The sequence below is a fragment of the Lonchura striata genome, chromosome 10, assembly GCF_050655825.1.
Source record: "Lonchura striata isolate lonStrDom1 chromosome 10, ASM5065582v1, whole genome shotgun sequence".
NCBI classification, from domain to species: domain Eukaryota; kingdom Metazoa; phylum Chordata; class Aves; order Passeriformes; family Estrildidae; genus Lonchura; species Lonchura striata.
Window position 1 is genome coordinate 14,562,257 of NC_140712.1, and position 26,338 is coordinate 14,588,594.

Genomic DNA, 26,338 nt, shown 5'->3' on the forward strand with positions numbered 1-26,338 from the left:
CACAAGCTCCTTCTGGCCAGCCTAAAGGTTTTGTTTAGCAGAGTTTGAATCTCAACTATCTGCTTTAGCTCCACTAATGAGATTTATTTTATTTCTATGTAGGTGGCCTTTTATTTCTTAAATGCAATTAGCATACAGTTGTTGCCTGATGGTTTTATTTATTTTTGAAAGTGCCGACTACTGGACTTGCTTTCATAGTTCTCGCATTTCCAGAATTGACTTTTGTGCTCCACAAGCCTATTTTCAGGAAATATTTTGTAAGAGGGATGATATTTTGAACTCTACTTTAAGGCTGCATAGTCTTCTGCTTTTTTCATTCCTTTGTCTGTTCATTAGGGGCCATTTTTAATTCCTAGATGTGTTTTTTGGAGTCAAGTTCATTTCCTTTGAAACATACCATGAAAACAAAACATTAAAAATACTTTCAGACTTAAGGCAAAGTTATATGTTTATTTTATGAGACCTATGCTATATAAGGTTTCAGGTGGGGCACTGAACTGTACATATTTGTCCCTTTCTAGGTTTTCTCTAAACATTTCCTGACGTGTTCATTAGCTGCCTTTTGCTCATTACATAAATGCATAAAAAACTATCTGACCTGCTCAGCTTCAGCTGTACGATGAATAGGTTTTAGGCTCTTATTCAAACTGAAAAATTTCAACATTCCCATTTTTTGAGGATGACATAGATGAGTGCTATGTAGTGTTTCCAACTCCTGAGTTGTATTACAGTCTTGATTTTTGTGATTCATGGATTTATAATTAATACTCTCAAAAAAGAAAATGGAACATTTTTGAAAATCAACATCATGCATACTGCAAACTACAATAAACATGTCAGCAAAAGTGGATATACTAACAGTTTATGGTGGCCAATTTGCTACTTTATTCTTTTTTATAAATGGACAAATTATGACTGCCCATTGTGGTCACATTAAAGGGAGAATGGTGTGGAAATTTCTGTTCTCAATAAACCCATAAAAAAGTGGACAGAACTTATTTTTAGACAGAATTGTGCTCATAATGTGAATAGTCACCTAAAATCTGCTGAGAAAAACATAATCAGTTTCACAAGAAGTCTAAAATTTTCTTTTTATCCCATTAGTCAGCCTAATAACAAGTTTTACAATTTGTCCTTGTGAAGTTCATAAAAACAATGACAAATATAAAAATGCCACACTGAAAGTTGAGAAAAGAAAAAAAGTTTTCCACTCTTCTATATGATGTTGCGAAATTTGTTGAAGTCAGTGAAGCTAAACTACCATAACACAAACTGACCTCTGAATTCACTGAATAAGGGCTGTCCTGTTGTAACAGAAGCTGCTGAGGTTTTACAAGCCAGCTGAGGCATCCCTATGCTGAATATGCTGAAAAGCAGTGGCAAACTGGTTTTCCTTTAATGTGTTGAGTGCAAATTCTTCAATATACAGAAAACTGAAAAGCTAAGAATCCCTTGAGAAAAGGTTTCAGAGACACTCAAGTAAGTTTTCATTAAATCCTCCAGAAACATAGTAATCAAAGAAGTTCTATGTGTGTCAGGGAAAGATTTTAATTAATTAGCAAATCTTTGCTTGTGAAACCTCTTTGTTTTAAGATAAAAAGAACAAAGGGCTCTGAATATCTGTACCACACAACAGATATGTCCTTTCTTCATTCAGAAGGATGCATGCCAGATAGAAATATGCTCAAATTCAGAAAATACTCTAAGCTTCCTCAAGATTTATAGGTGTTTGGATCCAAAGAGTATAATTCAGGGCCATAACAGAACCAAGTCCATATATAAAGTTAGAATCCAGATATGAGAAGAGTTTCATTACATTCTGGAAGGTTTGATTTATGTTTCTCATTCAGCTTTATTCCTCAAAATCTAATAGAAATAAAGTAACCAAGCTGAAGTGCAGTCTCACTTCAGACATTTTAAATCATATGTCAGGTTAAAGGATAACAAGATGAGGAGCCAATCAAACCTTTTTTCTGTATTTTTAAGTTTCGTCTTTTAGGCAAACCACTTGCTGAGATTGTCTGCATTACTGTGGTCTGTCTCAGTCTAGAAAAGAGAAAACTGTCCCAGCTATTGTGGATCATAGCAGAAAAAGGAAACAAAATAAATGAGTGAGACTTGAGTAATGCATTCTTCTTTTCCCTGCCCCAGCTGGTTTAAACCACCTTGGCAAAAACTTCTGAAGAAAGGTTTTTAAACACAATATAGGTTGGGCAAGGGATCCAAAAGGATATCATTGTTTGTAAACTAGAGGACAGTGACTCTTCGAGTCAAGGGGTGTGATACAGTATTGTGGGCATGAAGAAAGTAGGAGATAAAGGACTTAGGCCTCTGAATTCTGAGGAGCACAGATGTGCATTCACCTCTGAGCTGATACAAGAGGACTGTAAAAATGGGAGAAATATCAATAAAGGATATTATCAAACTGAGAAAACTAACAGAAGGAACTAAGGAATTCTACATTCATATTACAAAGTATTTATATTGAGATTTTTTTAACTAGGATTTTTGTTTTTCACCACAGTGAAGTACTCTACTACTTAATGGTGGTACCAGTATAAGAAGGGATCAGAATTTCTGGCAAAGATTGATGGCAATGATCTAATATGCTACAGGAGACCATTCTCCATTTCAAGCAAAAAAACTGCAGATGACAATAGACATGGAACATAAAAATCTGCAAGCTTGAGTTATTTTAAAAATTGATGCTGACTTTTGTGTACAGCTATTTAAGAAGAATCAAGGTGTGTGACAAGGTTTTATCAAGAATTAAACTAGTATATCACATTTTAAGCTGCAGTTTACTACAATCATTGCCTTACCTCAATCTAATTGATTCTTATCTCTGGCAAATGCATTTTCCTCTTGTGAACATTGAAAGAATTAAAATATGTTAGGAAGGAGAACTGGAAAAAAAACCATGTAAAACATGAAAAAAAAAAAAAAGCACAAATACCAGTTATAAAAGGAAAAGTTCAACATAAATGCAGCACTGTTCAAAGCCTCTGATGGTTTAATCTACACAACAAACTTTAAGATGATGCTCACCTCTGGCTTTTCTGCCTAGTTTTTAAAATATATCATACCTAATATTACTGCAACTGCCAGATCAGTAGAGAAAATAAACACTTTGTTGCTGAGTTTTTCTTCAGTTACATGCATTGTTGTTTTCCCCCCATAATCCTCTGTATTCTGTCAAGCATTTTATAAATTGACAGAATATAACTTTATAATTTATAGTTCATAAATGCTGACAGAATCACCACTTTTGTTAGCACGTTACCCATGGTATGATCTTTTCAATAGCAGAAGTATGTAAAGAAAACCTCTGTCATGGCTTTGGATTCCTTTGGCACAGTATTTATATGTTCACAACATTCACTTATTTCTTCATCAGCTATATATTTCCTATCTTTAGGTAGATTTTTGCAAATTGAATCCTCTTCTAACAAAAATATAAAAAATCATACATAGCATTTTCTTGGTATTTTAGGATGCACATCAGCCTTCCAGTAAACTGTTAATAAATTAAATTTCTCCTTAGTGCATTTTCCACACTATTTTTCTTTCCAGACAAAATGCTATGCATTATCTATAGATAATGAATTGGTTAATGAAAAATGGTGCTAAGAAGGTTATTTGATTCACTAAACCACAAAGCCTTTCAGTATCCAAAGGGGCTACAGGAGAGCTGGAGATGAACCTTTTAGAAAGAAACAAAGTGACAGGACAAGGGGCAATGGCTTAAAACTGAGAGAGGGCAGGTTTAGAGGACAGGAATAAATTCTTTCTTCTGAGGTTGGTGAGGCACTGGAACAGGCTGCCCAGAGAGGTTGTGGATGCCCCATCCAAGAAGTGTTCAAGGCCAGGCTGGATGGGGTTTTGAGCAGCTGGGAGGTGTCCCTGCCTATGGCAGGGGGTTGGAACTGGATGACCTTTCAGGTTGTTTCCAACCCAAACCATTCTGTGACTCCGTGATTTTTCCTGTGCTCCACAAACGAATGTGGCACTCTGTGCAGTGCAAGCCTTATGCTTTAAAGCTTCCCCTGGGATTCTTTTTACACTAACAAAGGAATAAAATTATTACTGGAACTATGGTATGCAAGCACAGCATGCTGATAATTTTATGTAGCTTTTCAGTACCCTCTTGTCCATTCAGAAAAACTGTTAAAGAAAAGCAGAGTTGTTCACTTCTTGAAGGTCTTGAAACAAACAAGAAGGAGTTCTAACTTGCAGTTTTACAGTAAGTTGTCAGACATCCACAAAGACAAAGCCAGATCTTAAATGGGCAAATACATCTTAGCCACAGGTTATAAAGCAAATACAGATGTACAAAGCTATCAAGACAGGAAAACAAAAGTTTGGAAGAACAGTGAGAAAAGCTTTACATTTTTGCATAACAGGAAATCCACTGAACAAAAAAGAATTACAAATAACCACTAACATGTCTCATTTGCCTTAAAGAAATACAAAAGCTCCTAAAATGAGAAATAACATCATTGAAAAAGAACCACAAAATGAAGAACTTTATTTCAAAAAATGTCTTTGAACACAGCAGCTCAGTGCACAGAGAAGATGATAGAGTTGAAGACAAAGAACTGCTAAAATAGAACTGAAATGAAAGCCAAGATGAAATAACCTCCTCAAGTTCTGATGCTGGCAGACAAATACCATTCAATAAAAGTTTTCCAGCAATGACAATTATCCCATAGGGCTTCAAAACGATTTATATACTCACAAGAAGAATACGTGTGAGAACAATGTTCCAGATTGCTGAAAATTAGCAAAAGGGAGAAGGAGGTACCAAGCACTTCCAAATCAGTTAATTTGAATTCTTAAAAAGATCTTAGAAAAGGCCTGAGTTTCCAGATCTAGCCCAGGACTTTTTGAAACCCATAAGCATAGAAAATCTTTAGGTCCAAAATGTGGGTTTAGGAAAGAAAAGGGATAAAGTAATGTTCTGATTTAAACTGAATTATAATCTAACCTTACAATTTGGGGTTTGGAGACACAGTATCTGGAATCTGTCTGCTCTACGAAAATCTCCCACTGCATGCAGAAGTGACACACACAAAATACCCAATCCCATGGGAAGATGCAGCAGCAGGCAGGCAGAAAAGGGCCTGAAAGGCTGATCAACAGGAGTAACAAATGTAGAAGTCATAGGTGCAGGGTTCAGCTCAGGAGGAAACACCCTTGTGCCAGAAACAATGAAGAGCCCCTTTGACAGAGTACTGAGGATAGAAGTTTTACTGCCTCTTAAAACCAGGGGTGGTCTCAAATCTTGCAGTGCTCTCCTGCTGTGCAGCAGTGTTTTCCCTAGGAAGAAGAAAGTGGACAGAATGGAACAGTATCAGTAACCAATAACATGAGGCTAAAGAAAAGCTACTGTCAAAGAGTGCCAGATGATCTGACAGGAACAAAACAAGGAAAGTATGACAAAGAAGATTAACACTTTCTCCTCCTCCCTTGATCCTGAAAGAATCCCAGTGTACCAGGCTAAGAGAGACAGACAGAGGCAGAATCCAGCCCAGTTTGCCATTCTAGTGAGAAGAGCAGTGGAAAAGTCGTATCTCAGAATATGGCTGAGCCCTGCAGCCTGCCAAATCAGTAACAAGGTCTTTGTTGAAAAAGATCTGGGTACAAGTTGGATCCCTGAATATCTGTCAGAGGAAGGAGTGCAAGATCACCACTGATATTTCTTTTTTCCTTTACTATAACCACTAAGCTCAGTAGTGCTGCCACCAAAACACCCTCAGAGGCCACACTTAAATGCACTCCAACATTTTCCAGATTGCTGGCTCTTTACCTGATAACATGATCCCAATTATGATTATTATTATTCCAATTTGATTTAAAGAAGGACCTACATGTCTGAAAGCTGACATTTTTCAAATTACATCATTTGATTTAATTAAAATACTGACTCTTCTCATAAATTTCTCATTTGTGTTATATATAAGCATTAGATACTCAAATCCTTGAGAAATTTAAACTTAACAAGATGGCCAGCATGTCAATGGGACTTATTTTATAACTCCTATGACCTCACCCAACAATCCTTATGTGCAACACAAAAATAATAGCTCTGAGGTTTATTCCTCTTCTTCTTACATTCCTCCAAAGTAGACAAGTCCAGAAACCAATACAACAGACATGTGTTTAAATGGATTAATAAGACTTAATTAAGGAAGACTTAATTAAGACTAATCAGGACAAGACAAATCCCAATTTTGATAAGCTTCTCATCAACAGCATTAACATCCACTTACGGTACAGTGATGGACAGTTTAACTAAAGACACAATATACCCTGAAGAACCTTTTTATTAATGACAGTAATATTTGGATTAAAATTAGCACAGCATGATTTTTAAATCCCAAATTGAGTCTGCAGAGAAGGCAGTTAAAAAAGGGTGAGTTTTTTTTATACTCACAAACTGAGCAAACTTGATCTGGAAGTCATTAACAGATAATAAACATAACCTTCCCCCACTCACTCCCAAGATGCCATCTCTACAGTCACTTTTCAGCATACAGTTGTATTTTTACAACTTGTCATCCTACAGAGAAAAGCCTCACAGGCTTTCATTTTATCCAATTTCTCCCTCATTGGTAAGGAATTACTGCCCTCTTTTCAACAGGACTCGGTTCCTAACAAGGGAAAAGAAGTGGAATGAAAGGAGAAGAAAAATTTGATTTGCTTAGTGAAAAGGTTACAAAGTCCTCTTTAGGATGACAAAAGCCATTCTGAAAAGAAAGTAAAAAATTAAAGCAGGTCAGCTTTAAAATGAGCTGCAATAGCTGCCTCACACAGCCCATTATGGAACAGACTCAAGAGAACCAAAGGCAGCCACTACTTCTCACAAGATTTTTTCTTACAAAGAAAAAAAGTCTGTAAAACCAGCTTTGGAAATTTTAAACTACTCTTTCACAGGAAGTATCTGCACCCTTTTGGCATCCCAAACCAAATGGCTTCTTTTGTATGACAGCCTTGTAAATTAAATTATATTCTGGTTTTCTGCATCACAACTGGCCATAGTCTACAGTCAGACTAGGCTTGGAGACACACCTTTTTTAACTCTTTACTTTCCCAATATAAAAAGAATTAATTTGAAAACAGTAATATTGATGGGCTAATTAAATAACTTACACAAATAGAATTGAAAAAGTGTTAAGGGTTCTATAGATGGGATTCTGTTTTACTACATTAAGACCCACAATCTTTTATTTTGTCATCAAAAAAAGCTGAAGAGCTTATCCTCACTATGTAAGGGACACAAAATTCCACATGATGCAAACATCATTGTAGGCACACACAGTTTGTGGTGACTGGGAGTGGGGCTGTGCTGTGGCACAGTTTGGAGTTACTGGGAGTGGGGTTGTGCTGTGGCACACACAGTTTGGGGTAACTGGGAGTGGGGCTGTGTGTTGGCACACCCAGTTTGGGGTGACTGGGAGTGGGGCTGTGCTGTGGCACACACAGTTTGGGGTCACTGGGAGTGGGGCTGTGCTGTGGCACAGTTTGGGGTGACTGGGAGTGGGGCTGTGTTGTGGCACACACAGTTTGGGGTGACTGGGAGTGGGGCTGTGTGTTGGCACACACAGTTTGGGGTGACTGGGAGTGGGGCTGTGCTGTGGCACAGTTTGGGGTGACTGGGAGTGGGGCTGTGTGTTGGCACACACAGTTTGGGGTGACTGGGAGTGGGGCTGTGTGTTGGCACACACAGTTTGGGGTGACTGGGAGTGGGGCTGTGCTGTGGCACAGTTTGGGTCACTGGGAGTGGGGCTGGCCCAGCCTCATCCCCAGTGGGCACAGCTGTGAGGAGCAGGTGAGCAGCACTGACAGCAGTGAGCCATGGAGTGCCCAGAAAGGGAACAGAGGGCACACAGGTGCAATGCATGAGCCATGAGGGTATGAAAGGCTGGGCTGAAGAACAAGAAGGGTCGACACTTAAAGCCTTCTGAAGTGGTATGGTGGTATTCAGTATGGGTTGAAGCTTTCTGAAGTTTTATGGTAACACTGTATATCATGGCCATCAAAGGGGAAAGATGTTCAGTACTGAAAGGTATAAGTGCAAGATAAGTGAACCACAAAGCATCAAACAGGGGCTGAATATTCAAATTTTGATGTTCAAGAAGAGATCAGTGATAGAAGGATATTTTGCAACATAACCAACACATAATTCTAACACAGTTCTAATGCAAAAGAACAATTTGGTCAACCAGATACCACTCAGTTCCTCTGAATCTTCTCAAACCATTAAGAAAAATAAAAGAGATAGAGAAAGATGGCTTTCTAAACAAGCCTACAGAGACAAATCACACAGGCTCTAAGTAAGAGTAGAACTAGATAATTTAAAAATCAATAGAATTTGCTATCAGTTCTTTCTTATTAAAATGTAGAATCTATAGATTAGTAAATCTGCTTATCAGCAGATGAGAAGACATTAAAAATCAAAATTAACAAATTGAGAGTTTGTATGACTAAGTGTCACCAGACAGCCTAATCTGACTTCTCTCAACAGAACAAAAAAAACAAACAAACAAACAAACAAAAAAAACCAAACAAAAAAAAAAAAAACCCAAACATATCTGGATTGTTTCCTGTTACAACAGAAGCATACAAGAATAGCTGTACTCGGTCAAACCAAAGGTACACAAAGCGCAAGATCCAATTTCCAGCTCTGACCAACATCGGATGCCTAAGGAAGACTAAGAACATGGCAAGCACACAGTGATATTTCCACAGAAATCTCTCATGGCCACAAGCATTTTGTGGCTCAGGAACCAGAGGTAGTGACTGTTTGACAGCTCTGTACAAGTTTCTTCAAACTACTTCAGTAATCCTTGGAACTTTTATAAATTTAATATCTACAGTGTCCTTTGGTGCTTAATAATATTGCATAAAGAGCCATTTTTCTCTTATTTTAGTTTGATATTCTGGTAGTCTTGCTTGTTTGAAAATTTGGGAATAATCAGAGGATGTCTTGTAACATATAAAATCTTGCTACAGACAGCTGAAGACTTGTATATTAAGATGTCTTGAAAACAAAAGCTTGCTGTTCTCTCATTTTGTGCTCCTTTTCATGATACTGCTCATTTAATACTTCCAAACTAATAGAGAAGAATTTCCATTTTCTGCAGTCAATATTTCAGAGTACTTATACTATAAACAAAACCTTTAACAGATATTTTATCAAATATTTTAATGTTAGATTATACTCTTCTGAGAGATGATTTTACATCTTTTAGCCAGACAAAAATCACCCATTCTAGACAGATCAACTTGTTACCTGGCATTCAGGTACATTCAATCTACAAGTAACCCAATACCATTAGAATGTTCTGTGCAAGCCTACTACTGCAGTTTAATATCTTCCTACTGCTATCACTGCTGCCCAGACTTCTGCCTCTACAGAACCAATACTGTTGCTATCAACAGAAGGATTTATTCTCCCCTCAATTACTTTGTTTCTTAGAAGCCAAATTTTACTGTACAACACATGGTAAGTTAAAAAAAAACAAACTGGAGTTCGATGATCACCTTGATCCTTAAAAAAAGAAATTTTGCCTCCCAGAAAGTCTGGGAAATCTTTCAGACCAGGCTGCTTTATATCTGCTTCATTTCTGTGGCACAGCTGCTGCACTGCCCTCAATTCAGGAACAGAGTTCCTTAAGTCCGAAGTCTTCAGAGAGCACTGCAAATTATCTGCTGCATATGAGCAAAACATACTTCTTATTTAATGATCAAATGTCTAAGCAGACACATATTAGTGGTTGTTGGTATTTTCCCACCAGAAATATCAGCAATCAGCACTAGAGGTGCATCTCAAGTTTGTAGTTGACCTTCATACTTTGAGTTGGCTGCTTTCAGTGAACAAGCAATTGGGAGCTCTTGTGCTTTCAACATTGTTACTTATATATCACCCTTAGGGTTATCTCCCACATACAACTGGGAAACAGTATTGAAACTTGACTCACAGCTATATGATGACCTAACAAAATATGGCAGTAAAAGTAAAAACGTGAAACAAATCTGATGGTATTAACTCAGTGTCTTTGCTGACATCTTACCCACATCTTATCTCACCAATATCCTAATGTGAGGTAGGAAGGAATGAACTGTGCTTCTATCTGAATGACCTGAAAGCATCTTGAGAGATGTTCAGACTAGATCAGCTGCAGAGAAGACATGCAGGCCACCCAGACAGAGCAGACCTTGTGACTGCCCTCCTGAAGATTTTGCCTCCTTTGCAGTGCAAGGTAATAATTGGATCAGAGTGTGGCTTTAACATCTGCTGCTGGTTGATATCTCTGACTGGCCTTTCCAGCTTAAATCTGAGATACATTTTTAGCATTATTAATTTCCCTGACCTAGTGTCAAAGTCTGATAGAGAAAGTGATCTGGTTGTGTTATCTTCCAGTATTTAATATCAGTTCTGGATAGAAACAGCTGGAAACAATATCACTTTTGCTACAATAAATTTTCAGAGGAATTTGTTGAAAATATCTCATATGTACAAAGAGCTGATTTCAGAAACAGACTTATAAACTGGAGGTGTAGAGGAAAAGCCACATGAGCAAACTGCTCGAGATGAGTACCTGATCCTGTTGTACATGACATGCTCACAAGTAAATTCATACGTTAGAAAGTCATATGGAAATCTAGGTACAATTTCACCTCAAATTCCAAACCAAAATTTTTAAATTAAAATGAAGTCCAGTCAGATTATCTCATACTTACTATTTATTTATCATTAAACTGTGGATGGGTTCTGCAATATCTCTTCATGTGCAGCTGTCATTGATTTCAGTAGATGCTTAGCATGCAGAAACTTAGAATGAACTCTCAGTTTGCTCTAGTATCATGCACAAATTGTACTATATAAGCTTTTACTCTGCTGGGATTTTTCCAACTTAAATGAAAGCATTTAACTCTTAAAAATGTTTTTGATTTAAAAACCAGAATACCTAGGCTGTCATTAGTTATTGCAGCATGCCATGAAATAACTACAAATGAAAGTAAGAAATGAGGAATTATTAACAACTGAAAGTGAGTCTTTATTTATAATTACCTAGCCAAAAAAGTATGACAATTTTGATGGGTCAAGTTCCCCCACTCCTTTGATGAGATGAGGCAAATGAGTGTTGCATGCCTATCTAGGAAATTCCACCAGCACTGTGTGCACTGTCAGAGATTACACGGTGGATGAATGCTTCCAGAACCTCTCCAAGCAGCACTTGCATGCTGGCAAGAAAAAAAAAAATCTCTCTTTGTTTTCAGCTTGGGAGGTACTAACAAAATATTTCAACCATCTAGAGCAGCAATTTTAGGGTACAGAAATGGGCTAAGTCCAAATAAAAAATTTAGAAAATATATTTGCTCTCTTATTGGCCATGATAGATTACTATCTATATAAAGTGCTTCACATATTTTTGCATGATAGAAGAATAAAAGGAGCACAAGATATGTGTATTTATTTCTTTCTGATTAAATACTGCAGGTAACCCTCTGACTAACAGTGGGAACAGTACTGGTAAGAGAAAGACAATGAATTTTTAACATGGTGGCAAAAGTTTTTATATGGGAGTCTTGGAAAGTGGGGACTGATATCTTGGTCATTCAAATATGCATACAAAAAAAACCCCAAAAACCAACACCTCAAAAACCAGGTACAGAAATTCTGTTCCCTATTACTGCCACTCAGATTTCAAGAGACTTTTGAGTGAAAGAGCAAGTTCCAAGAGGCTTTAGGAATTCAGCTTGCTTCCATTTTTTCATTAAATTATGAAACACTCCAAGGTCTTTCTATTCTCTGAGGCTATTTGAGGCTTAGAAAAAGGAAGGAGCTAAAATTCTGTTTCTAATTATTACAGTAATTTTGAATGAACGACTATCAGGTGATGAGAACCTGGTAACACTTTAATACATTCCCCGATTTTTGAAGATGGAAGCAGAAAGGAACTGGTGCAGTAACTGGAACTCAAATCTTTCTGAGACCTACTTTCCTTAGAGCAAATACCTAAAACTACTTAATGTTTCTTTCCTGAAAGTGCCAACATATAATACCAGATTTTCCACACTTCTGTATTTCTTGCACAGTAATGAGAAGTCTGCTTTTTTTTCTGTCTGCTTGAATGCCAGAATAATTTATGATTATTATTATTACGATTATTATTATTATGATTATTATTATTCCAATTGGATTCAAAGAAGGACCTACATGTCTGAAAGCTGACATTTTTCAAATTACATCATTTGATTTAATTAAAATACTGACTCTTCTCATAAATTTCTCATTTGTGTTATATATAAGCATTAGATACTCAAATCCTTGAGAAATTTAAACTTAACAAGATGGCCAGTATGTCAATGGGACTTATTTTATAACTCCTATGACCTATGGTCTATTAAGTCCTTAATCCCTCATTAATAATTATTGCCACTAATACAGCAATCTGAGTCCTTTTAGGAAGTCACCACCAAAAGAAGAGTTTATTACAGATATGTTGTCTTAGGAAGCATCCAAGTTGAACACAAATTTAATTGTACTTGATTATATTGTTTTGAGGGTCTGACACAATTCACACACAATTATTTTCTGGATACAGACTCAACAGGTGAGCAAAGATAGCATGTACTTCTGTAAGGTATTTTACTGGCTTCCATTCTTGAATCTGGTATGAGGTGTCAAATAAAATATGAATTGTACTTGTCTTCAGTGCCAAAGTAAAACAAAAGCATTGTAATAAATTTAATCAGCAAAGATTTACTTTCTTGCAAATCATAGTATCCCTGGCAGTGACAATTAGCAACTTCATTAGTGCAGTCAAGCAACTATTGCTGCTTCTAAGTGGAGGAGAAAATTGGAGATGCAGTACTCCCCAAGGTGGACAATAAAGCACAGATTCTCCTCTTTTTTTTGTAAATCTGTATCTTCCTTTTGATCACCTGAAATGCAGGAAGCTGGTTTTGGTTAATAGAAATCACTGTCTTGCATGAGGGTTATCCAAGCTTTGGTGCTCATCTCTAGTACTGCTCACTAAACTGTACCATCAATTTATACATTAGAACATCCAAATTCCCAAAACCTTTTAGTCTAAAATTGCAGTAACATCAGGGAGGGAGGGAGGGAGGGAGGGAGGAAGGGAGGAAGGAAGGGAGGAAGGAAGGGAGGAAGGAAGGAAGGAAGGAAGGATCATTAACTTTTTTCCTTTAAAATTAATCATGACTGGGAAAGCATGATGCTAACCATTGTAACAGTAATACTGTTGCCCAGAGGCACCAGAAATCCATCTCCATTTAAAAAGCAGCTTCCTTGCCACACACACAAATGTATTCTCAGAATAGCAAGAAGCTGGAACAGGTGCAGAGGGCCAGGGAATTGCATGTGTACACTGGCATGTGGCAGAGGATCGGGCCAGAGTCCAGCTCTCTGACACCAGGCATCTCCTACAACTTGAAACTTTATCTCCAAATATTTAATTTACACATTTATCTGTTTGAAATAAAAAATGATAATTAAAAAGAAAGTCCAAATTAAACTCCTAAACCGACTAATTTCTTCAAGAAGATGACAGAAAAATTTAATCTATCAAGGAATACACCTGAATGAATCCATATTAGCCCTAATTCCCTTTTCACTCTTGTAAATAGAGTAAAACAGCCATAAAAAATTAAATAGGAAAGATGCACTACACAGCCTTTAAATTGTGAGGAAATGCAAAGGAAGCATTTTAACTTAGGTTATAAAATATTTCCCTTATTATGAAATATGGGCTAAATATACAATGAATTCTGAATTAACATGAATTTCCTTGGACAGAGTATGAAGACAATACATTGATTTTAGAAAGTCATTCTGTGATAGTGTTTAATTTTAAAACAAATCTGGCCTATTCCAAGAGTAGTTAATCAAAAGGGATTGATTTCTAACAGGTGTTATTGTTTAAAAAGTTAATATCTAGGAATTTTGTATTTATTTAAAAAGGCATCTGTTTCTAGAATGTGTAAAGCTTTGATAAAGCAGAGATAATTTATCTGCTTTCATTTTTTACAATAAAGCTGTTCTTAAAATTCTTATCTTATAATATTGGATGTTAAGTAGAGTGACTTTATCACATCATCAGTTTTTAAGGAAAATCATTGAAGTCAGGTGGGTTTTCTGTTTCAGAACAGAGGAATTATGTGATCCACTATCTTTTTGTAGTGAGAAAGTGACAGAAAATTAACAAAACAGAAAAGGTTGTATTATGCCACTGATTTATTAATAGATTGCCCTTTTAGAAAACAAGAAATTTTGCTTTATAAATTAACCCTAAATTTATGCTTCATTATATCTACTTGGAGAAAGTGAGTTCACACCAAATACTTCTTTTAGTATATCTTCTATTTATCATCCAACTTATTTATGCATTTATTCAGCAAAATTCTAAATTGGCACCATGTACACAGAAAGAACAATTTTAGGAAACAAAGCACTTCTTGAGCCAAAGGAAAGATTGAACTAGCTTCCATAAACAAGACAGTAGTACTTTTCAAAATAGGTGGAGCTAATTATTTTCATGGGGGAGAAAAGGAGGGGAAGTATTTTGAAAAAAATTGGCAAAAATAACAACTGCTTTGACAATGAAGTCAAGAAGAGAATTGGGAAAAACTACATGCTTGAGCTGCAACCAGCTGAGCATTATATTGGGCCTGAGGTGGGACACAAAAATAATTCTTAAAAGTCGCAGAAGTTCCATGAATTCATAACTTTCTGAGCCTTTATCCCATTCTAGAAATATGTTTTATTTAACAATTTATATGCTGTTTATATGTTGAAAATTCACCAGATACATTCTTCTGTAAATAGTACCAAGTAAAAGAAACTATGATGACAAGAGGGGAAAACCAGTAAGCAAAGTGCACATTTCAGCCCAAGCAGTTGATCTCATTCTAAAACTTCTGCAATGAGGCCACCTGCACTTAACTCCAAGGTCTATGGCTACATCACTTCATAGCCATGGAAAATGTACATCTTCTCTCTGTACTTCACTTTCTCCAGCTATGCTATCAAATTACAAGGACCTTCTCTGCCATTTCTTCAGAATGACTGCTGCTTGCATATGGCTCTTGGTATGCAGTCAGGAAACTTTTTCTGAAGAAAACCACCAAATATCAGAAGTCATATATCTACATATAGGAAGCTTTCTTTCCCTTTCATTATTTACAGTTATTCCTGAAAGCATTTATATAGAACTTAAATTGTGATACATATGAGAAACATACTAGAGGAGGCACTTAAAGGAGACCACAAGAAATTAAACAAAGGAACTGGTAAGACAAATTTAGTTTGTATTCAAGATACAATTTAAACTTCAGAAACATGCACACCAATCTACAACCTGAAGAGCAACCCAGAGTGGAAATTTGTTTCAGTATCCACAGCTTGAAATTGGTTACTAGGGAAATCTAAATGTGCCAAAGGGACAGTACAGTGATTCTCCACCCCCTCCTTCAGTAGAAAGAAAAATATTTTTTGATTCAAGAAACTCCCTTCAAAATGAAACATACTAAAGGATGAAAATGGTTTTTAAAATACAAATAAAATTCTGGAATTATATAGTGTCAAACAGGACAAAAGTAAAACACATAATTAAATCCAGTTCACAAAAGCAACCAGGAATGTAGCATAAGTTCAAATGAGAGCAAGGAATATGACTTGATAATCTTCTGGAAATTCTCTCTTGAAAATGGATAGCTGAAAATACAATATTTCACCAGTTTAACCAACTCCATATTTCAAGATCCTGGAATAAAATTATGCAAAGAGATTCCCTCTGCCAGCATAAGGCTGTGATACTATATATACCCTGCACTTGTTCCTGGTTTATTTAAAAATGCAAATCAAAAACTTCAGTGATGAGAGGTATTACAGCTCCCCTGCTTTACTGTGCAGTCATTGGATACCCTGACCTGATATTCTGACCTTGAGCACAGATCATTCACAGAGTTTCAAAAGCTTTGCTTCTCTGAAAATTGCATTGCTTTGCTCTGGTGTTTTGTATAATTTATTCTCTTAGAACTGTGAGGAAAATGGCTTGTTTTATTCCACAGAATAAAACTGTGGAAGTGTTAAGATACTAACCAGTTGTCTTAATATAGGAAAATAAGTTGATAAATTAAGAGCAGGGTTTCTTAGAGAACTAGAGAGACCTGTTGCTGAGTTTCACTTGTGCATCTTCTCCATACTCTCTTACCAAGAACACAGACCTTTAGGAGGATTCCACTAACAGTGACTGCAGTTATTGTTCTGTAAAACATAACCATTCCTATCAAAAAACTGATTTTGCAAAATTTTAATGTTTCTTTTGATTTTGGGCTTTAGCTCTTCCTAACACTAGGTTAGAGGAGAAAGAAGGTCATAAATATCAATTATCACTTGTAAATGTAGTCTCTCAAATAATTAATGTACAACTTTTTCATCCTGTCAACAATGCCACTCCTTACTTGATCATACATATCATTAAGATATGCTACAACCTTCTTCATTGAGAAACTTCGCTGAAGAGCCAAGGTAGAAGCAGGTGTATATCAAAGGGATAGTTACAATAAATATTTGGAAGGCTGAATGAAATTTTTAGATAGCTCTGGTAACAGAAGATTCTTTCTCAACGAATAGGAGTATGTTCTCCACACCTCTCAAAGCTATTTTTAAAGGACAGCCTCTTCAGTTTATTCTGCTATTTTGTGGAATTCTAGTCTGGAGATGGGTTCAGAATAATACACTTTAAAGTGGATGCCATTATGAATGTGACTGAGAAGTCCACACTTCAACAAACACCTTGTCAGCAAAAGTACTGGGGGTAGCTGCTTTGCTGGACCATTCCTGTGGAAATTGCAGAGATACGAAGTTCTACTTTTACATAATTACTAAATATGCATTAGTTAGAGAAACAGTAGAAGTCTCTCCTCTTGGTTGCTGGCTTAAACCAAGACAGGAAACAGAAAACAAGTCCTACCACTTGAAGGTGGTTTGGCAACCCATCTCAGTTTATCTGCTAGCACAGCTTTGTAATAAAATAACCACTGTTGCTTTCTGGCCGTCTTACCATATATGCTGAGTATTGAATCAACTAACAAAGTAAAGAAAAACAAGAGCAAGATCTCCAACTCTGTCACCTCTAGAGGCAGAACTACATCAAATAAAAGACAGAAATAAAGACATCTAAACCAGCACTGGGGCTGTTTTACCCAACCTCTTTGTCAAGTGATTGCTTCAGTTTGCACAACTGTCAGTTTTGCACTGTCTGTAAGTACTGAAATGCTCAGACACTTCAGGAATTGCTGACAGTTCGAAGGGTTCGCCTATGTGGATGTCAGATATTCTGTCATGAGGACCCAGGGTGAGTTTAATCTACAAAGAGATCAGTTGGCCAACATCATTAACACACTTCTACAAACAGTGGATAAAATAGTTTTAAATTACCAGAAGTTGCATCATTACAGATTATTATTTTAGCATTGTTAGCCTTCTATAATATGATGTTGCTCCCACTGGAATACTGATTAAAATAGGAACCAGATGTGCTTTTCATGACCAGATTGAAAAAGATAAACAACCAGAAAATCAATTCAAATAAAAAAGATGCCCTGGGGGTGTTTCTCGAAACTGAAGAGGGGGAGTGTATGTATCTTTTAAAGGGGTGGGGTAGGAACTGAAGAACACTCAAACCCAGAAATCTCCTCCTTCACAAAAAAATATCCCTAAGAAACATGAAGCAATCTAGTTCTTTAGACACCTATTTTGATTATACTCCAATGCACCATTATCTTAAAACTGGGTGTATCAGCCAACACTAAATAAAGAAAAACCTCTATTTTCAGTTTTGCTCATAAATCCCCAAGAAATAAAGCTCACAGGAAAAAGACTAATTTACATTTAGACCTCAGTGTTTTACAGGAACACCACTTTGGTTTACTAGACTGTAAGTAAGATATTTTTTTTGGAACCTACATATCAATCTTCAACTCCAGAGAGGCACTAAATGGAAATCGTTGTGCCAATCCTGATGGGAGCTCTTTATCTGCTAAATGCAGGCCAGTATCTGCAATCTTGAAGAATAAGTATGACTTAATGGCACTGTTTTGCAGAGTAGACCAGCTGTTTCTTTACACAGAATAGAAAATAACAAAATTTTGAGTCACAAAGGAACAAGGATCACAAACCACAAAGGAAAATAAAGAACCATTCCTCAATATTACAGATTCTACAGCAGATAGCATGGTCCTAATGAAGCCATATTTTTTTCCTTTACATCTAGGCCAGGAACCAGAGACCAATGAAAAGGTGCCAGTTTCCTTTGGCAAGCATAGAGAAGGGATTTCTTCATTGGGTAAATAATAATTTCAAAAATAGATTTTAAAAAATTCTCTCTCACTATCTAACCTATTTTCAAAAGAGCTAGAAGAGAGACTGGGTTAGCCCTGTTGAGCACCAACTCTAATGAGCACTCTCCCAGTAGTGCCATTTTGCTGCAGCTGAGTGTCACAATGGGAAATGCACAAACCACACAATCAGGCCTGAAAAACTTGAAAGAGCACACCATATAAAGACAGAAGGGATAACTTACAAAGAACTTATCTCTTTTAGCATCTTGCTTATCAACTTAGCAGTATCTTACTTTTTGGCTGAACAAAGCTTCATGACCATGCAGGTACAGTAATCAATCAATCCATCCCTAGAAGAAGTCCTTCACTGCACGTTACCAAAGCCAGAATAAAAAATTTGAAATTAAGGATTTCATGCACTACAGCCTAATACATATTTATTTCCCAAATTGTGTTATTTCTCTTAGATATATTTTGAAAAAGCAACAAACAGAAGGAGGATTTGTATGAGAAATTCCTTGATCTCTTTCTGTATCTTCTCAAAGTGACTTCCAAGGCTCCCCTATTTCCTAGCTCCCATTTTTTCTGACATACTGCATACATTAGATCTCCTTACTTTCCTCTGTTCTGTCTTGTATCTCTCTCCCTCTACCTGAGAGCTCACCAATTTTTCTCCATTATTAATTCTCTTCCACAATTTATAATACTCCTAATTTTCCTCTTGCCATGGCTGGTTCTTCATTCTTTTCCACATGCCAGCACCTCCTTGTACATGAACAGCCCTTTTGGAATACTTCAGGAAACTCATCACTGCCTTCATGCAGAAATTTAGAGTCTGTGTACTCAGACAATAACTTTCCTGAGAAACAGCACTAGTGAATGTTGAAAGATGTTATTGGAGCAAAGTTCCTTTTTCTGAGACATCCCCAGCTACATTTGAGATGCTGATGCCAACTGTGTAAATCAGCAATTACAATTATCAATTACTCCAAATTTTTTCCACATCTATATAATGTGAGACTCCTATACCTTTTCTTTTTTGCTTTTGAAGTAATGGCTATAAAAATCATGTTGGTACTGGGGATCCTCACAATCCTCACAGAAGAGTCAGAATTGTAACAAGCCCCTAGATTTCAGGACACTTTGAGAGAGCTGTCTTTTCTGCCACAGGTTTCTCATCAATAAAAGATATAAAAAGTGTTAGTCATCATTAGAAATAATGAGGAAGGGCACAGAATACTTACTTGAGGAAAAAAAACTGAATCTGTAATTTAAGATTATAGAACACATGTTCAATTTGATAAACCATTCATCAGAGACTTTTTAGAGAACAAGAATTCATACCAGACACTGCCAACTCATTGTTCACATCTAACAATGCTATGAAACAAACAAACAAACAATGGCATGATCTTCAGAGAGGAATTTTATTGAAATGTGGTTGACTAACAAAATACTGCATGTCAAAAAAAATTTTTAAATAGCTTTTCAGTAACTTCCCTTTAATATTTTCATCTTCTTATTCTAGAGCTTTCAGTCAACTGGATTAAAAAACCCACAAAAACTTGTTCAGTTGATTGCAGTGTCAAGGAACTACCACATTTTGTACCTCAGCATGGTAAAATTTAGCACAGTGACTTCAGCACTGGAGACAATACACATAGTCAGTGTGAAAAAAGTTTTCACAGTCATGTCAATAAAAGTTTTCTACTCCAGAAAAGACCTCTGTTGCCATAACCTAGTGTCAAGCATGGCAGAGATAACAGAAATGCAAGAGGTACACAAACTAGACAGATGCTGCACTCAACCCAATATCATAAATGCTGATGAAGGGAATTTACCACTACACTAGACAAATTCCTATCAGAGAATCAAGTATTCCCTCCTCTTTGGTAGGTGAGGAAGGAATACACAGATTCTTCAGTCACAGCTCTTTATTCCACTCTTTCTATCATGTCCCAAATGTCCAGCTTCACAGAACAGTAATATTTAGGTTTGTGGAGAATACTTGAGTTGCAATGGACAGACTTTGTCAAAAGTACAAAAAACTAGCAACTGGCATTACTGTTAAAAGGGTAGAAATTATTTTAGTAATGTGATAGTTATGACAAGCAAAGTAAGGCAGGAGTTGGGAGGCAGATCAGAACAACATCAAGTCTGATAACAATCTGTTTCAATGCCTTACCCTTATCAGTTGCTGACAAAATTCAATCCTTGCTGATGCCACAAGCCAGGTAAATAATCATCTAACACAGCAACAGCTGCACTGGCAGGTATTTCAACTCTTGGAAGCACAGCTATTCCCAGAAAGAAGGGATCACTCCTGCAATCTACAGAACTATACATACAGAGGATCAGGATGGTTCATATTACAAATAAACAGCACTAGTTGGTAACCCTCAGTCTAGGCATCTTTAAATTACAGCCAGTTTGAAATCAATAGTGTCCCTTCTTGCCTCTCTTGAGGGACCTCTGAAAGAAAATGCATTTTTGACATAGCCTCAATTTGCCCTTTGAATGCAAAGGTATTTTGACACTTTCTTTTCTTCCTTTTATGATTAGAAAAACTAGCTCATCAGTCCATGCCCACACCAGATGCCTCAGGAATGATGCTGACATGGTCGTTCTAACCCTGCATTTGATATGCTGAACTGCACTCAGATCCTAGCACTTCACATCCTTCTTTCACACCCTTACCAGATTATGAAATGACTATTCTGGCCTGAATTTACATAGGAATTAGTAGGATATCATGGACTTCATTATCAGTAAGTGAGGGAATGGAAAAAGTGAGGGAATGTGGTGGAGTTCACTCTGTAAGCCAATTACTAACACAGATTCCCTAGGAACAACACCCTTTTATTAGATTCCCTCAGTTTAGCAAATGCTTATCTACCACTCAAATGGCAAACAGCTGGAAAACTTTACATTTTTGGGACTAACTGATGTCTCTGTCTCTGACAGATGAATAATAAATAAAGCAATCATTACATTGAATTGCTCTTACTCTGAGTCAACTGGTGAGTTTTGAACTCTACAAGGACCACAGCTTTACGGGGGAATAGGGCAGTTTCCCCATAGGTTATTTTGCTTTTAGAACACATGCAACAATAGCTCATATAATTTGCTGAAAGTTAGCAAGGTCTTACTCCAGCCGTTTCTCAAAGTAAAATAAATACACAGTAGTAATCCAGTAGCATTTCTGCCATACACAATCCAACCTTTTGTTATTTTCTATTTGTTGCATTGATTGTACCAATCTGCTTTATTGCCTTTGTACAGAGAAAGCCACTGAAAAAATGTCAAGTTAAATCTCAACACTCATAAATAACAGAGAACCATAAAGAAGGAATTTACATTAAACCTTGGGTGAAATCCTGGACTCACCAAATTGTATAGAGATGCCAAAAGCTTAGTTTGATAAACATGGGTTTGGTTGAGTGTGTATATACTATGACAGAGACTAGGTTTTATCATTATTGTTCTCTTCACGATTTCCCACCCTGACGAATGCATGGGATGGATAGCTAGAATTTGTGCCTTTTGAATATTTTATTTTACAGCATTAAGAATGTTTCAGTGTATGGTGTATATATGTGAGCCCAGGTTTTTAGAAATCAATCACAGGAGCATTTTTACACCTACACTATGCAACAGAGGCAGTAGATATTGGATGTATCACATCTACTTAATTGGAGACAATTGTAGAAGGTGACTCTAAGTACACAGATTCCACAAATCCAGGTCTTAAAGCTGGTTCTTATCCAACTAGCTGCATATATAAAAAGATGCTACGAGTTATTTATTTTGCAAAAAGACTAGATTTAAAGTCAGGCAGAAGAAATCTCTGCATGGTTCAGTATTTTGGTAAAATAAAAATTTGGCTACAATTTGGATCACTTCAGAAAGAGGAGACCTCTGGACATTATACCTGGTTATAAATAAGGTTAACCAAATGGGTCTCTTCAGTATTTTCTCATACCAGTTCTCTATTTTTTATATTTCCACCAAAAATGTATTCTTACAATTCTGCATCAAGATCTGAGGTTATGATAAACATAGCCTGAGTGTCCTGATGTCATCACAAGTATAATCTCCTGAGGCTGAGGGTTATTAAGTTATGAATAACAAGATCTAACATAACTATTCCCTTCAGAAAGGAAGGACTCATCTGGCTGTTGTTGCATTCTGTTTTTATTCTATCTCCTTCAAAAGTCACTATCAGGATACTCCATTGTCCAAGTGAAAAAAGCCTGGATGGATTTACCTTTGAGTTTACTATTGACTGAGATAGGGTATTCTTAGCCTTTGCTTTCCCTAAAATAAGCTATATACAACATATTTGCTGTAACTAATTAAAATAAAAGGAATTAATTATTTAGTAGCCAAACTATTTGATAATTTGAGCAGGGTTTTTTCCCAAGTATCTACCACATCCCATTCAATTTTTCCTGTAGATTTAAATCAGCTCAATATGAACTGGATGAATAGGAGGAAACAAAAAAAGGAATGATGTTGAAGCGATCTGTTTTGAAAATTGCTTGGAAAAAATTGCTGTTGTCTTTTCAATATGATTTTAATAACCCATACCAGTTAGCAAAACCAAAAAGACATTCTTATATTCAGGGAGACAAAGGATTCATAGTTACAGTTTTTAATCTCAGCCTTACAACCTGAAAAGATCAATCAAAACTGAGGTGCAATATTCCTTGTCTCTCTTGTTTTTACTGCCTCATTATATGAGTTTATTTTCCACACATGTTGCTGTGTTTCTCAGATTCTGCAACGTTGATAAAAGATTTGCTCAAACTCTAGCACTTTTCTTGTATCTCTTGCATGCAATAACAGTCAGCCTTGATCTGATGCTGATTTCTGAGATGTGGAAACTGTGGATAAAGATTGAACCACAAGAATATTTAGCACCTTCACATCCATGGTATTTTTCCCTAGAACCTTCCAATCCCAGTAGTTTAGCTTTTGCTGCAGGGCATTAAATCCCAAGATCTTGGGTTTAAAGTCAGATACAGAGATTTTTATCTTCATACTGTCTTAAACTCTGCAAGTTCTGGGAGATGTTCTAAAGCAAATTCTAAATGGATCAGGAAACAAGGAGGAAGAGATGACGATTCTTAGCAGTGATGTGTTGCCCTAAGGGCAAACTTGACAAAATTGAGGTTTTTTAAAAGTCACATTCATGACCCAATGCTACAGTTGGGCAGTAAATTTGCAGCAGCCCAGCCTGGAGATGAAGAAAGCATGGGACCTTGTATTATCATCTGAAAGGACAAAAAGTAACTTCCTATGTAAGGAAAAAGGGAATTATCTTTATAAAGTTATATTTTAACTGGAGACCAATGCCCAGTCTTTACAATCAGAAGCAAAGTGTTTGCAACTAATTTCCACTTCCCTTTTCAGCAAGTGCATTGTAACAAAAACTCTTATCAACATTTTGGAAGCACCAATGCATGCATTCAATATTAAAGGATGGCTTACAGCATGTGCATTTTGCACATTTCCATGTTTCCTGTGGTCCTGAAACCTGAACACCTCACCAAAGAAACAGAAAATCACAAGCATTTTAGGTGGAAAATTCCTATATATTATTAAAGAGTTGCTGGATATGCATTTTGTTAAACAGATACAGCACCAAGCATCAGTCAAGCTAAATCTTCTCTAAACATAAAGCAATTCAATTTGAGAGACATTAGTTATGCTTGATTTATCAGATGCATGTTGGGCCATTCAGAGGCTTGGCAACACACGCAGAGAAGCCTGATGTACACATGCACATCCCTTCATTAAAAGATACAGAACTGGACTTGTTGCATAGCAAGACATAAAAATATGTAATTAAGGAAGACTGCAGCTAAAGCATGGTGGAAAGACATTATTCTATAATTACAAAATACAAGGATATGAATGTTAGCAGCAATAATTAAATAGTAACTGCATTGTTCACCAACTAAAATTGGACCTAGTGCCTTATCTAAGCCATTTCTCATTTATTCTTAACTACAAAAGTTTCCAGAGATCTGAAGTGAGGCACCACTTAAGAAAACTCACATCAAGAGATTTATTTTTTCAGAGCCAAGAGAAATACATACTTATGCCTGGACCACTAATAGCTCCAGCTTTCTGGAATTGAAACCTCAGGTATGTATTTTTTCTTCTGGTACTAACTGTCAGAAACAATAAATTAGCAAGGAAAAAGAAAAATTAAAACCAGTATGGATCTGAAAGTGCAGGTTGTTACTGAACATAAAAGACCTAGAATATTTACAAAAACATTTCTACTTACATCCTATTTTGCTGAGTAAAACACAGATTACCTTTTATCCTTGATTGCTTTCTTTATAATACACAACAGATAAGCCTTTTGAATACCACAAATTTTTTTCATTGCTATCATTCTGAATTCAGACTGTGGAATGGGTCAGAGAACATGCTGATATAAATCCAGCAAATGTACTGTAAAAGCCACAAGTGGGATAAGTCACTTCAGTCCTCACTCCTTGTCAGAATGGTGGCATGGGTTGACAAGACAGAAGTCAAACCGGAGACAGCTGTGATCACAGTTTACAAGAGTTAACTAACGACAGCTACTTCTTTGTGTATCAGCTGCAGGTAGGCAGCCTTTGAAAGCCCTCAGCAGTACATCTTTCATATCAGAAAAGTGCATATACTGAGTCTTTTGCTAAAGTAGGAAAATGAGGCTGAGCTACAGAACACAGAAAACAGCCCAGTATGCTGAAATGGGGATAACAACAAGAAAAATCTATCAACTGTGGACTATAGTCATATAGTGTGAAAATGGTTAAAAAAGAATGCAAAGCAAGTGACAAATGGGACTGATCCATGTGGGTGCTGACAAGGAGGCTGTTGATATTAAGGAAGGAAATTACTCATTCTCTCTGTGTATAAGAAAGGCTGAGTACTACAAGTTTGCCTGGTGTGCCTTTTTGTTAATTTTGGATCAGTCCAGTAAAACACCCTGTTTACTTATGTCCCACTCACCACAAGGTGGCACATACGTACTCCCTGGGATTTTTAACTGCTTCTGCAGTTCACTTAATTTTTAATTAAGAGGGAGAAAGGGAGTGGGGATGGGATAAGAACATGGAATCATAAACAGCATATATTATTAGGCAGAAACTATTAAACATAAGTAAAATATTCTTAACAACTGGATTAATTCCAAACTTTCCTTGTTGATATTACTTACTAAAGGGACTGATGTGTTCTCACATCAACAGTGGGGCAGTTAGAAAGGATAAAGAGCTACTGAAAACTTTGCTTCAACGAGTTTTACAAATACACTCAACAGAAACAACAGAATTTCAGGGTGAAATGGAGCATGGGCAGGCCAGTGTCAGAGAGAGAAACAGGTACACAAAAGCAGAAAACCAGGTGTATCCACTCATTATTTTCATTCTCTAGATCTTAAGCCCATTGCTTGGTGTGCAGTATTAGGGGTTTTCTTACATTGCTGCCAGTTTTCATTCTCCCTTTCCGTGTTTCCAGAACTAACTACATATGCTAAGAAAGGCTGCTCCCTTGTAGCAATTTTTCCTTCAAGCTGATAAGGTTGCGTTTGAATGTCAGACTTTGAAACATCCAAATATACTTTCTCATTTTCACCTAGTGGCTGATCAAATAAAACCTCAATGCAGTGGTCCCTCTTTTCAAATCCATGCTATAAAAATATACCTCATGATCTCTAAGGGCTACAGCACACCCTTCTCCAACGTATGTAACAGACCCATGTCTCATATATCCTTCAGAAAGGCACTTAAGCAGACTATGAATCCACCAGACTGCAGAAGAGATTTGAAAGCACACTGAGATAAGCGTGTGAGTACAAAAGAGAGGAGGCGGAATTTTTTAAGGACAGAGAATACTGACCTAAACCAGAGCACAGAAACACTAACTAGCATGTGAAACAATTCTATCCACGCAGCACAAA

At 36.7% G+C, this 26,338-nt stretch overlaps 1 long non-coding RNA gene across 1 annotated transcript in view; it reads right to left on the reverse strand.

The window, feature by feature from the left end:
• LOC146766530 (uncharacterized) overlaps nt 1-26,338 on the reverse strand; it is a 73,158-nt gene that overhangs the window by 7,592 nt on the left and 39,228 nt on the right. The window lies entirely within an intron of this gene.